This window comes from Idiotropiscis lumnitzeri, chromosome 6, assembly GCF_059441095.1.
Source record: "Idiotropiscis lumnitzeri isolate Australia: NSW breed Sydney's pygmy pipehorse chromosome 6, RoL_Ilum_1.0, whole genome shotgun sequence".
Classification (NCBI taxonomy): domain Eukaryota; kingdom Metazoa; phylum Chordata; class Actinopteri; order Syngnathiformes; family Syngnathidae; genus Idiotropiscis; species Idiotropiscis lumnitzeri.
The window spans coordinates 19,269,400-19,282,452 of record NC_142396.1 but is presented as its reverse complement, the minus strand read 5'-3'; the positions used below and the strand labels follow the sequence as shown (position 1 = coordinate 19,282,452).

General features: G+C 46.1%; 1 protein-coding gene across 6 annotated transcripts in view; it reads left to right on the top strand.

The window, feature by feature from the left end:
- Positions 1-1,230: 1,230 nt before the first annotated feature.
- LOC148335514 (F-actin-monooxygenase mical2b-like) overlaps positions 1,231-13,053 on the top strand; it is a 61,141-nt gene continuing 49,318 nt past the window's right edge. For 3 of the 6 annotated variants that reach the window (XM_088297893.1, XM_088297894.1, XM_088297891.1), the window contains exon 1: positions 1,231-1,437. The gene's annotated coding sequence lies outside the window, so the exon portion shown is untranslated. Of the gene's footprint in view, positions 1,438-6,696; positions 6,825-13,053 lie in introns of all 6 variants that reach the window. The other 3 variants (XM_088297892.1, XM_088297895.1, XM_088297896.1) reach the window with 3 other exon arrangements.

Sequence of the window (13,053 nt, the reverse complement as noted above, 5' to 3'; positions counted from 1 at the left end):
CACCATCATGTTCACCATGTTGTTGATGCCCTGCTGGAAGCTTGTGACACCAACAGGACTTCAGCTGCTCACCAGTGGTGACCAACTCCTGGCTGGCCCACAGCAACATGCTGGTCCTGCTGGGCGATTGTTACTCAGTAGGGTTGTCCAGTTGCGAAGGTTTGAATCTTGGCTGTATTATTTGGATTTTACTGCTGCTGATTTTGTTGTTGTTGTTGCTTTTTCAGCATCAATTTAAATCTGGGATTTGTAAACATGGCCTTTGATAGAATGGTGACCACTCCAGAGACTACCCAAAAATCATCTGGGATAGGCTAAAATTCCCTGTGACCCAAATGAGGACAAGCTATATAGAAAATGGATGACTGGGGGCCCCAAATCCTTGGTGGCGCCCTTGGCAACCTCACCTTTTGGCTGTTGGTATAGTGGCAGTTCTCAAAATAAAATGTGACAGACCCATAGTTAACGGCCACATTAAAGCTGGTGTGAATGGCGGGATGAGACATGATAGTATTGTTAATAGTATAATTGATCTGTGCTACAAGGGACACCTTTGCATTCATACTTATTACTGACCTATTAATCCAGTTCTGTTGGACGCTATCCTATTTTCCTTTTGACTGGTTAGTTTTCATCACTTAATATTTTGCATAATAGCTGATGTCAATTTGAAGCAAACGTGGCTGCATGTGAAAAGGTTGGTATTGATATTGATGAATACAAAAATGCCTATAACTAAATAAAAATATAACTTAATCTATGCTTGCTTGATTAATGGGCTTCCTGTCGAAATGCCGCCAATTGTAATTTGGTTTTAAAATTGTAATGAGGTGGGATCTTCATGACATCATGTCATGAACGGAATAATATCATGACATATACAGTCATTTGAAGGTCTAATCCCATGATGATGCATGCTTCTAAAGAGAGAAATCTGATTAATCTGCACTGAACGTTTTAGCTGTTGAATGATGCGGTGTGCAATGTGAGTGGCATATTTTTGTCGCGTATCAGACTACCCAAAAAAGACCAGTTAAACCTAAATTTATTGTGAAGCCTATTTTCGCAGTTACGCAAACAACAATGGGTGATATTTTTAACGCTATTTATTGTGTCTAAAATGAATAATAATAATCGGTATTTAGAACTACTGATAAAGTAGTTCATCATGGTTATGTGTTTTATTTTGAAAGGCGGGGCGGAAGCGTGCGGTTACTGAGAACAAATGACATTCTGCCCGCTATTCAATTCAGCGAAGCAGTGTAGTCAAGTCGCACTCGGGCAGCGGTCATGTGAGGAGCAGGCAGGTCACTCAATAACCGTAATCACCACTGAAGCCAACCTGTGCCAATACTTGGGGGAAATTATTTGTGAGGCAGCGTGGAATAAATTCTGAAGACTGCGCCAGGTCGGTGACTTACTGAAATGAGCTCCGCGGTGAGTAGCTGACAGACAGTCGCACGCTGCGAGTGAGAGAACGACTAATGCCCATCAAGACTGTTACTTTGAATTTCACACCTGACTGCAATTTTCTCAGTCAATTCTACTCTTTCGAACAAGCTTGTTTAATCGTGAACGTTTTTTCTGAACGCACTCCAGCTTTATTGACTCGATTTCTCGCTTGAAGAAGCACAACAGGTGAATGTGAGCAGGCCAAGGGCTAAGGTGTAATGTTCATGGACTTAATTCAGGAAAGCTGTAATGTCATGACAAGTTGCCGAAAAGAGGCCGTAAGCACAACCAATGTCGAGAACAACACTGCAATGACGATCAAGATCCTAAAATTCTAAATTCAATAGCTTAGATTCGCAAATGAAATACGAAATGGAAATAGAGAACGTTGTCGGTAAATGGGGAAAGTATGAGCTGAATTTCCCTTTGCTGCAAGTTTCCCATTACACGTCTGAAAAATCGAATCGTTTTCACAAAGATTTCAGCCATTTGGGGATTTTTATTCCCCGAGGATAAGGTTCTGCTTTAAACAAATGCTTTTGCTGCTTATAATTGCCCCTTGTCAAAAGCCACCTCGTTGGAAATTCTTTTGTTTTAAAATTCTCAAGGTGGGAGCCATCCACTAACTTAAAATTTCTTTTCACGTCAAAACCGATATCAGGAAGTTAACTACATGTCAAAACAATAGGTGGTGCTAAAACACCTAAATGTTTATGTGACAAAATTACAAATTAATTTTGTTCTAAAATATCAAACTTCGATTATGCGTAAAAAAAACAAAACAACAACAACAACAACCAAACACTCCTCGGACTGGATATTTTCGGTATAGATCAGGTTTCTTCCAAATGTTGGTTAAAATCCCAATTTGATGGTCCATCCATCCATCCATTCATCCATCCTTTCACCAGGGGTGTCTCACTCATTTTTGTTATGGGCCACATCGGAGTTATGATCTCCTTCAAAAGGCTGTAATTACTGTGATCCCAAATAAATAGACAATATTATCCCCTCATATTACATATACACAATAAATTGATGGATTACTAGTTTTGAAATTAGTAAAAACTCTTTGTTGCAATAATATTACATTTATTTTAAAGGTGATTGCATGGTAACAGAAATGCTTGCAATATCTCAACACGTTTAAATGTAAAGTCAATTTGTAGTTTCGGTATTATAAAAAACTTGAAGTTGATCGACATAATTGGCTTTTGCCGGCCACCTAAAATAATGTGGTGGGCCAGATGTGTCCCCGGGCCTTGAGTTTGACACCCTGTGCGCTCCACCTCCCAGTTCAGGGTAGCTGGGAGGTGGAGCCTTTCTCAACTGACATGGTGAACAGCTACCCCGGACTGGTTGGCAGTACATCACAGGGGACATTCTGTATCGATAGAGACAACCATCACAGAGTGGGAACTAAACCCATACTTGCTTTTAGTTTGTGTGGTAGCTTTTCTCTTCGGATTTAGGTTAGGCAAACAGATGCTTGTGCTCCAGCAGCCCACCTTCAATTAAAAAAAATCTCATTATTTTGGATGTATTGCTGTTGGAGCACAATGAATTCTATGTGAAGGAAAAATAATTATGTATTTAATTTTATATGATGACATTCTCATGATAACTGGGATATGCACCAGCACCCCCCTCGATCCTAGTGAGGAGAAGTGGTACAGAAAATGGATGGATGGACATTCTAATGCATTACATCCATGAAATAAAAAAAATATGATTATTGTAAATGATTGTGTGATTGAGCAGGTTGCATTTTTTTTTTATTTTTTATCCTTGTTCTGGAAATGAATTTTGATAGGTTGGCATCTCTGCAGTTGACCAATGGTCTTTTTAGCTCATTATAGCCATAGTCCGTTCATGTTTTACTTGCCTGATTGTGATCTGAGTGTGATACTGAGGCTGGGAGCTGCCTAACACTGGAGCGAAAGCATGTTAATGCCTGGGAACTCTTACTTCTACAACTCTTCATCCGCAGGTGTTTCATTGGGTCATTATTATTGCTGCAAAATCTATCGGAAAAATATTGATGTCGCAATATTGGCTATTCAATATGCATATTGCAGAGAAAATAATTTTCTTGTGGAATTGTTTGCTTTTATCTGAATTTCACCTGTCAGCTGCAAACTTAAATGCCTATCGCCACCCAATTGTTGGACATTATCTTGAGGAATTACGATTGATCTGCTAAGAACACATTGAGCTTGCACATTTTGTTGCATTAAAAGAGTATAACCATTTCATTAGAAAATAAAAATATAATTTATTTAGGCATATGTTAAATATCACAATAATATCCATATAGTTATATTCAACACGTGTATTGTGTATCATGTTGTTCCAATATTGTGAAGCCCTCATTAGTATACACAGTATAATCTTATTGCAGGAGTTGAACTGGTTATTTATTTGAATGAAGTTACACCACACTGGCTTACTGCGTGTGTGTTCATCTTTGTGTCTGGAGTCGGCTGCTCTCAACACTGCTTTTGTGCTCAAAATCTCCTTGTTTGTGCTCGTAGTTGGGGGAACAAATCTAACACCACATAACAGGTCAGGTTTACTTCCTGATTTATTTTCTTCCTACCGAACAATTTATTGTAGTCCTGTGTGCATGTTGATATTTAATTATCACCCACGCTAATTAATTGAATGAGATACTGGCTATGCCACTTTTCCTTGACAGGCATTTGTGACTTAAATTTTCTTTTAAGTCTGTTTTAATGATTTTGAATGCAGGTTGGGTGTGGATCAAATCTCCAAATAAGTTTAAGCGCCTTCAAAAATACATGCTTCTGTGTGGATTTGGAACTTAACACATATTTGTTTAAAATAATAATAATAAATAATAATAATACAGTTTGGGCGGTAGCAGACCGGTTAGCACGTCCGCCTCATAGTTCAAAGGTGCATAGTTTTATCCCAGGCGCCGGCCTTCCTGCGTGGAGTTTGCATGTTCTCCCCGTGCCTGCGTGGGTTTTTGCCGGGTACTCTGGTTTCCTCCCACATTCCAAAAACATTCTTGGTAGCTTGTTTGAACACTCCAAATTGTCCGCAGGTGTGAATGTTAGTGTGGATGTTATTTTGTATTTCTGTGTCCTGCCATTGGTTGAAAACCAATTCAAGGTGTACCCCTCTTATTGCCCAAAGACAGCTGGCATAGGCTCCAGTATGCCCGCGACCCTTGTGAGGCGGAGTGGCCGGGTGGTGGATGGATAGCTCATTTCATTAGAGGCACTTTACTTTACACTCAAGGACATGGTACATTACGTTTTATTAAAAAGTACAAGGAAGGAAGTGAATTCAAAACAAAAGGGACCGTTAGAGCCAAACGTTAGAGGCTTGTAAGGTAGGCTGTTTTCAACAGGTGTGTTTTTAGTCGTGATTTGAAGTGGGTGAAAGAATCTGTTTCTGCGTTGGGGTGGTAGTGAGTTCTACAGAGCCACTGAATGTTCTGCACCCCATGTCAACATCGCATCTCAAATGTCGAAGTGAAAGAAAAGGCAAAGCATATTTGACTTTGGACCGCTGAAAGAAGAAATTAAAATACAATACAACTTTATTTATAATTTAGTCAAGCTTGAACCCCGACAAAGAGGCTTGTCGCAACGTAATCCGAAGATTTGTTGCCAGAAGAACAGTTAGATGAATTTTGATAACGGAACCAACTTTAGACCGTCAAATGAGGAAATCAGTCAAAGAATGGAACACTAAGAAAATTGAGAAGCACTTGCTACAAAGAGGTTCAGTGGCACTTCAATCCTCCGTCAGGATCCCCCCACGGTGGAAGCTGGGAGTGATTTATTCATTCTGCTTGAAAAACCCTATACGTCACTGTAAAGGAACAAATTATGGAGGAATAAGGTACCTTTGTGCGCCTGAAACAGTTGTAAAAAGCAGGCCTATCACAAAGGCATCTTCAGACCTCAACGAAATGGAGGCACTCACAACCAACCATCTGTTGTTGCTGAAGGTCAAACCTGAGTTACCTCCTGGAGTCTTCTGTGACGATGACCAATATGCCAATCGCAGATGGAAACAGGTGCAGTACCTCGTGGGTATCTTATGGATACCCTGGTGCAAGGAATACCTCATGCAGCTTCAAGAACGTCAACGATGGTCCACCCCTGGAAGGAACTTCAGTGTTGGAGACGTCGTGCTGATCATGGACGACATGTCAACCAAACATTCTTGGCCACTTGGATGAATTGAGAAGACTTTTCCTGGTGGAGACGGTCTTGTTCACCAAGTTAAAGTAAAAACAAAGTCCTACAAGCTTTGTCGTCCTATTACAAAGCTGTGTCTTCGACAAGAATCAGAGGCTTTCTGATGGACAAATGTGAAACTGAGATTGCGATTGCAATGTAGAGAACTACCAGTTTCTTTAATCCATCCATACATCTTCTGTACCGCTTCTCCTCACTAGGGTCGCGGGGGTGCTGGAGCCTATCCCAGCTATCTTCGGGCAGTAGGCGGGGTACACCGTGAACTGGTTGCCAGTCAATCGCAGGGCACACAGATACAAACAACCATCCGCGCTCACACTCATACCTAGGGGCAATTTAGAGTGTTCGATCGGCCTGCCATGCATGTTTTTGGAATGTCGGAGGAAACCGGAGTACCCGGAGGAAACCCACGCAAGCACAGGGAGAACATGCAAACTCCACACAGGATGGCCGGAGCCGGGATTAAACCCACGACCGATGCTGTCTCTCACTGTGAGGCCATCGTCCTAACCAGTCGTCCACCGTGCCGCCCAGCTTCTTTAATATGTTGTAGTAATATTATTTAGGCACACTTATTTTAAGTGCACTTTTTTTCAAGTAATTGTTTCAAGACTGTTTAACTATTAGTAGGCAATGTAGGAGCCGAAATTTGATTTAGGTTAATTTCTATTGGGATTAAAAAAGTGATTTATCTTTGTTCTGATAAAAGGAGACTATTTACATTATTTGAATATGCACCTGTTTAATCCTGTATTAGGCGGAAGGACCTGTATGTTGGGGGCAGTAATGCAGTCAGGTGACCTCTCGCTCTCACTCACCATGCTTTAATACTACTATGCTTTTTTTATTCCCATTTCTTTATCTTTATCTTTATTTATAACATGTCATTCTTGGTTTTGTCACTTTTTGGGACTGATTTTGAACTAAGTAATTGTCAGTAAAACTCAGCCAAAAGCTCAAAGCTTTACTTATTACGAACTTACACACCTGTTTTTATCCATCTCAGAGCGCAGCCGTTTTGCCATGAGCTGTTGACGAAAAATGACATCACGGTGCTGACCAAACCCAGATAACAGGTTAGCCATGATTGGGCGTTACCTGTGGCAAAAGGCCGCCCCCTGAGATGGATAAAAGGTCTGTTTTACTTCTTTATTCATATTCGACAAACTACAGTCTAGTGAGCTTCATAGAGCATAGGGCTGGGCGATATGACCTCAAATCAATATCGCGAGAAATTGAGCAATTTTACCTCGATAACGATAAATGCACGATAAATACCCCCGTGGACTAAAATCAAAATAAATGCAGGAAATGCATATTGACTGTTTTTATTATTGACCAACTGGTACACATTACTTTCAATGAAAAATAAAAGTACAAAAATCATTTGTATAAACATTCCAAATAGCTTGCTTTGCATGACTTGAACAATGTCACAAAGAAAAAGGGTAACTCTTGCAAAATCTTTTTCTGCAAATAGATTGCGCCAAGATGCTCTCATGATGTAAATAATGGCAAATAAAAAAATGCGAAATAAAATGAAAGAAAATGTCAATGCAAGCCAAATAAACAAGTGTGCATCATCGGGGAAAATGTGCCGTCTCGAGTACTCTGGTGCGCAGTCGCCACTTGTCATCTATGTAATGCACAGTCAGGCTCAATCAGGGATCCATGTTGCGACCCGACCACAAGTCGAATGTAGATGCAAAATGCTTGACATGTCTAAGCTCCCGGCCCGATTTAGTCCATATCGGGAAATACGGCTTTCATGAAGTGTTTAAATCCTGTGCGCGCCACTGTAACTAGAGGAGCTTTATCTTTAGCTCTGTGCTAGGCTATCGCGTCCACCTCTGAGACGTTCTCTCGTATGGTGTCGCTTCCGTTAATGGGCTGTTGTCACTTGTCGAACCTTGCTTCTCACTTTGAACTTTCAGCACAGCAGGGTTGTGTTGTGGGTGGTGAAAAAGCTTCTGGATTTGAATCGCCAGCTACGACAGCGACGTCTGTTTTCTTTCTCGATCAGACGGGTGGAGTCACGTGACTAGAGGCGCTGTAGCGGTCTTAAAGGGGCATGAACATTGCCGCAGACAGAAAAGGCTTTTCTTTTTTTTTTAAACACCGAATTTACCGACATGGGCAAAATGATTTCGGTCATTGTAATAAATTTCGGTCACGGTAAATTTTCGGTTTTTCGCCCAGCCCTAATAGAGCATATTGTAAAGAAAAATGTAAACAAAATTGACTCCATCGGTTGGGCTTCACAAGGTCTAGCAGTTTCTTGCCCCTTGTGATATCATCCGCAGGATTCCTCTCTGAGTCTACATATCGCCAGGCATCAGGGCTGGTGAGTTCCTGGATCTCTGCCACTCTAGTGCCAACAAAGACCTTGAAACGGCAGGACTCCGACTGCAGCCATGTCAGAACCGTGGTGGAATCAGTCCACAGGATTGTCTGTGTAATCTTCAGCGTGAGCTCCCTCCTGACGAGCTTGGCGAGTTGGGCTCCTGTGACAGCTCCGCACAGCTCCAGTCTGGGCATAGAGAGGAGACTCTTGGGTGCCACTCTCTTGCGTGCAAGAAGGAAAGACAGGTGGACTTGCCCTTGCTTGTCGCTTGTTCTCAGGTACGCCACTGATCCATATGCTTGTTCGGAAGCATCCGAGAACACGTGAACTTCATGGGTGACACTTGATGAATCTACCTTGGCAGGTAGGTAGGCTCTTGGTAGGGTGACTTGAGGGAGGAACCTTAACTCTTCTTCCCAGCTGTTCCATGCTTGTAGGAGGTCTTGGGGGAGAAGAGGATCATCCCAGCCTCTGTGCTTCTCCCAGAGGCGTCGGACAAGCATCTTGGCTCTAGTGGTGTATGGGATCAGGAACCCTAAGGGGTCGTACTGACTGGCTAAGACGCGGTAGATGTTCCGGAGCGTTGGCGCGCTATACTCGATATGTCGGTGTTGGTAACTCATAGTGTCCGTATGACAGTGCCAGCTGAGTCCTAGCGTGGATTCAGGGGAGTCTGCCTGGTCGTGGGGAAGATGGAGCTCAAAGCTGTCTGATCTTGCCTGCTTGGGTAGGTGTTCGACAACGCTCGGCATGTTACTTGCCCACTGCCGTAGGTCGAATCCGCCAGCAGCTAGGAGCGTCCGGAGTATGTCCACCAGACGACTGGCTTCCTGAGGAGTAGGAAGACTCTGCAGGAGGTTGTCCACATAAAAACATCTCTCAATGGAGAACCTCACGTCATCTTCTGGTTGGCTATGTTCGGCTACATGGCGTTGCAGGGCGAACGTAGCGCAGCAGGGGCTACAAGTGGTGCCAAAGGGAAGAACTTCTGGAGGGTCACCTTTGGTCATGTCACGCCAGACGAACCGAAGAAGGGAACGGTCAGCAGGGAGTAGGCGGACTTGATGGAACATCCCCTTAATGTCTGCAGTAAGGGCGACAGCGTGTTCCCTGAAGCGCAGCAGCACTCCCAAAAGCGATGCTCCGAGAGTGGGTCCAGGCAGCAGTGAACCGTTCAGGCTCTGGCCTCTATACTGATAAGAGCAGTTGAAGACGATTCTGTTCTTGCCGCGATGGCTCACCATGTGGTGCGGAATATACCACTCTTCTCCCTCTTGGTTAACTTCTTGATGGCTTAACTTGGAGACGGAGCCTGCATCCACCAGCTTCTGGATCTCGAGGCCATAGACCTTGGCACGCTCTGGATCTTTAGCCAGTCGACGTTCTGTGCTCCGCAGACTCGGGATGACGGCCTCTTTCGGGGCGTGGAGAATAGGCATGTCTCGTTTACGCAGAAGGGGGGTGGCATAGCGAAGGATCCCGTGCACCTCTAAGCGGATGGTCCTTTCTTCGAGCAGGGCCACGGCTGCTTGATCCTGCTTTGACCTCGTCACGATCTTCTCACTTCTGTAGGGAAGAGTGTCGAGTTGCCAGAGTCTTTCGATGTGTCTAAACAGTTCTGTATCGACTGGGGATATTGATGTCAACAAACACTCTTGTGGACGTAAGGGGTCCTGGATGACCTTCCCTGGACCCTGGAGGACCCAGCCTAGTCTGGTACGGAGAGCTACAGGTCCGCCCGGAGTGCCCCGTCTGATTGGCTCGACAGCGGTAATCAGGTGTGGGTGGTCGGACCCAATAAGCAGCTCTGGGCTGGCATTGTGAAAGGGCTTGATTGGTAACCCAACCAAATGAGGGTACCTCCGTTGGAGTCGATCCATCGGGTAGGACTGGTCTGCCAGACCAAGGCGCATTGCAGTGAAGGCTTTGGAGACTTTGAAACTGGTCTTGGGGTCAGCAGCGGGAGAGATGCGGAAAGACACAGTCGAGCCCCGGAGAGTCTGAACATCCTGTCGAATGGTTCGCAGTGGGAGGTCCTCCCTTGTGCCTCGGATGCCCAGGTCCCGGGCAGCTGCTGACAGGAGCATTGTCCTCTCTGACCCGTCGTCCAGGATGGCATAGGTAGTTATGGTGCGGTTGCCGTGATGAAGAAGCACTCGAGCGACCTTCAGTAAGACCCCGTTTCCCTCTCGGGGGCAGTCGAGGTACAGGACTTCAGTAGTGGGGCTCACTTGCTGACTGGTTTCGCTGTTCAAAGGTCTGTGTTGTCTGTCGTTGACTTCATGAAGGACCTGTGGGTGCTTTCCTTGACACAGGCTGCATGGCTTCTTCAGATCACACTGGGCTGCTTGGTGATGCCTTGCACAGCGCCAGCACCTCTTGTTGTTCTTTATCCAATCTGTGAGTTCTTCTCTGCTCAGGTTGGTTACTTTGGCGCATTGACTAAGAAAGTGCTCTTAATTCTCGCAGAAAGGGCAGTAGGGCTTGGGCCTCCCCTTCTTCCTCGGTGAGTCCTTCACCGGTGCGCTGTTCTCTGTGCTCTTGGCGCCGTGGAGAACGGCAACTTTCCGCTGTCCTTGACGGCTCTCGGACTTGGATGCTTGCTTCTCCTTTGCCCCTTTGGATGCTGTTGGCCCATTGAAGTCCAGGCACCACGATTCATATTTGAGCCACTGGGCCAGATCAAGCAGAGTGGGAACGTTGCCTGCTTGTCGGAAGGTGCACCGACGGAAGTCTGCTCGCTGCTCTGGAGGTAGTTTGCTGAGCAGTCTCACCACATGAGAGGCGCAGCGGAGTTCGACGTCGCCGGCGGTGCCCAACGTCCTCAGGAGACCGACCAATGCTTGGACATGAAGGGCGAACCGTTCGAAGGCTGCGGTGTCACCACGACGAACATCGGGTGAGTCGAGGACACTTGCAATTTTCTTGAGGGCTATTTGGTGGGGCTGACCAAACTTCTCGTTGAGGGCTAATATGGTGTCTGTGTAAGGCGAAGGTGAGTTGATGTTGGAATCGGCAATCAACTTGGCCTCTTCTAATTTCAGATGATCAACCAGGATTTGGTAATTGAAGAGCTCTGTCTCCAAAGCCATCTTCAAGCGTGCAAACTCACATGGATCACGGTGGCAGAAGTAGGGTATGGAGGGGTGTGGCCCTTTGTAGCTCTGTTCAGTGGTGGCGGGTGAATCCTGGTGCCGTGGAGCTGGACTCTCCCAGCCTTGTCCTGGCGTCCCGTAGCTTTGCTGTGTGGGTGCTGGCAAGTACGTTGACTGTTGAGGAGTACAGGTCGCAGCATAGGATGGACATCTAGGAGGTAGATGCTGTGAGTGCGCAGGCGGGTGGAGGTTTGGAGGCTGCTGAGGTGCATAAGCTGCGGCATAAGGTGTAGCCCTAAACGGTGAGGGTTGGTACGCAGGCTGGTGCTGGAGTTGTGGCGGTGGTGCCGTAGCAGCTGGATGCTTTGGCCTCTGGGGTAACGCCCACTTGATTGTCGGGAGGTGCTTGACTGGCGACACTTCGCAGTGGCTAGATGCTTGTCTCTTCATCCGATGTAACTCCGAAATCGGCTCTTCTATTTGCTCAGTCATCGTTGGAGTCGGCAGGTTGTCACAGTCTGCTGTGTCAGGCCATGGCGGGGGTTCAGGCCAGTCCTCTTCATCTACCGAGTGGACGGAACGGAGGTCATGACTGCTGAAGGAGTGTGACATAGCTTGCTGAAGACTGAGTACTGTGTTGGTGAGCCTCCTCATTTCATCCTGAAGTTCTTGGAGTGCAGCAACATCGGAATGAAGGGGTTGCTGTGGTTGATGTAGCACGACCTTCCCTTTATGGATGTCCTGTGTGTCGTCTCTCAAGGCGCGTTTGTGCGGCACAGGATAGGGGGAGTGTGGTTCTCGGACTTCCTCCCTGAGAGCTCCCTCTGGATACTGCAGGTGGGCTAGCTGGGAATCCGGACTGTATATCCTCCGCACTGGGTGGTACAGGTCCGCGTCATGGAGGTCAGCATCCCGCCTGTGGTGATCCGTATAGGGAGTGGGGGAGAAGTGAGGGGGTGTCATCTTGGCTGCTCTCTCTTCGTGAGATAGCCACTCCTCTTCGTACCCATGCCTGTCTCGCTGCCTGTGCCCGATATATTGGACATGGTAGTTGTCTAAGTGGGTGGGGGGGCGTGTCTGACGCGTCGGTCGTGCTCCACAATCTTCAAACTCCATGTTGATCAAGGGTAAAGAGAGCATCCGGTTCGAAGGACCACAATGTTGGAGAGCCTGGGGGGTGGACTGTATAGGTGATTTGGTGCAATGGGGGTATGCTCTTTTCACCCCTGGGTGTCGGTCAGAACACAAGGATGAGTCCAAGATGTGGGTTGGCAGCTTTAATAGTGTATCTTCACATAACATGTAACAGCACAGGCAACAGGCGGACAAAACATGGGCACAGATGAAAGGGAGGTGATGGACTCATGCATGCTGGGATGCATGTGAACTAGTGAGAGAGGGGGCTAATGTGCAAGTGCACATGGGTAGTGAGCTTGTGGCAGTGAGCTCGTTAAGCAATGAGCGGGTGGGAAGCAGTGAGCGTGTGTGGCAAACAGTGAGCGCGTGTGGTACTGCAACAGAAAGAAACAGCACATAAGTCAACTCAACAAACATAAGCTGTAAAATGCACCTGCATGCGCAAATTACATAAATGCAAATGAGACACATCGACTGCATCAAACAGTTGCCAACTACAGCCGTGGACGGCGCACAATGGCGGCGGCAATAGGGATTGCGTACTACCTAGGTTACAGCAGACGTACTACCTAGGTTACAGCAGACCTGATGCACCTAGGTGTATAAACTATATAACTATACAAAGGAGCGCGCTTTAGTGGAGCACAACCTCCTTGTATATAACTAGCACACCGCGGGGAACATTTAGGCATTCACACACCGAGCGAAAGGCACATATTCAATGACGCGGCGAACTTCAAAGGCAGCTCGGCGACGGCGCACGGCAAGAAACATGGCGGGGACGCAC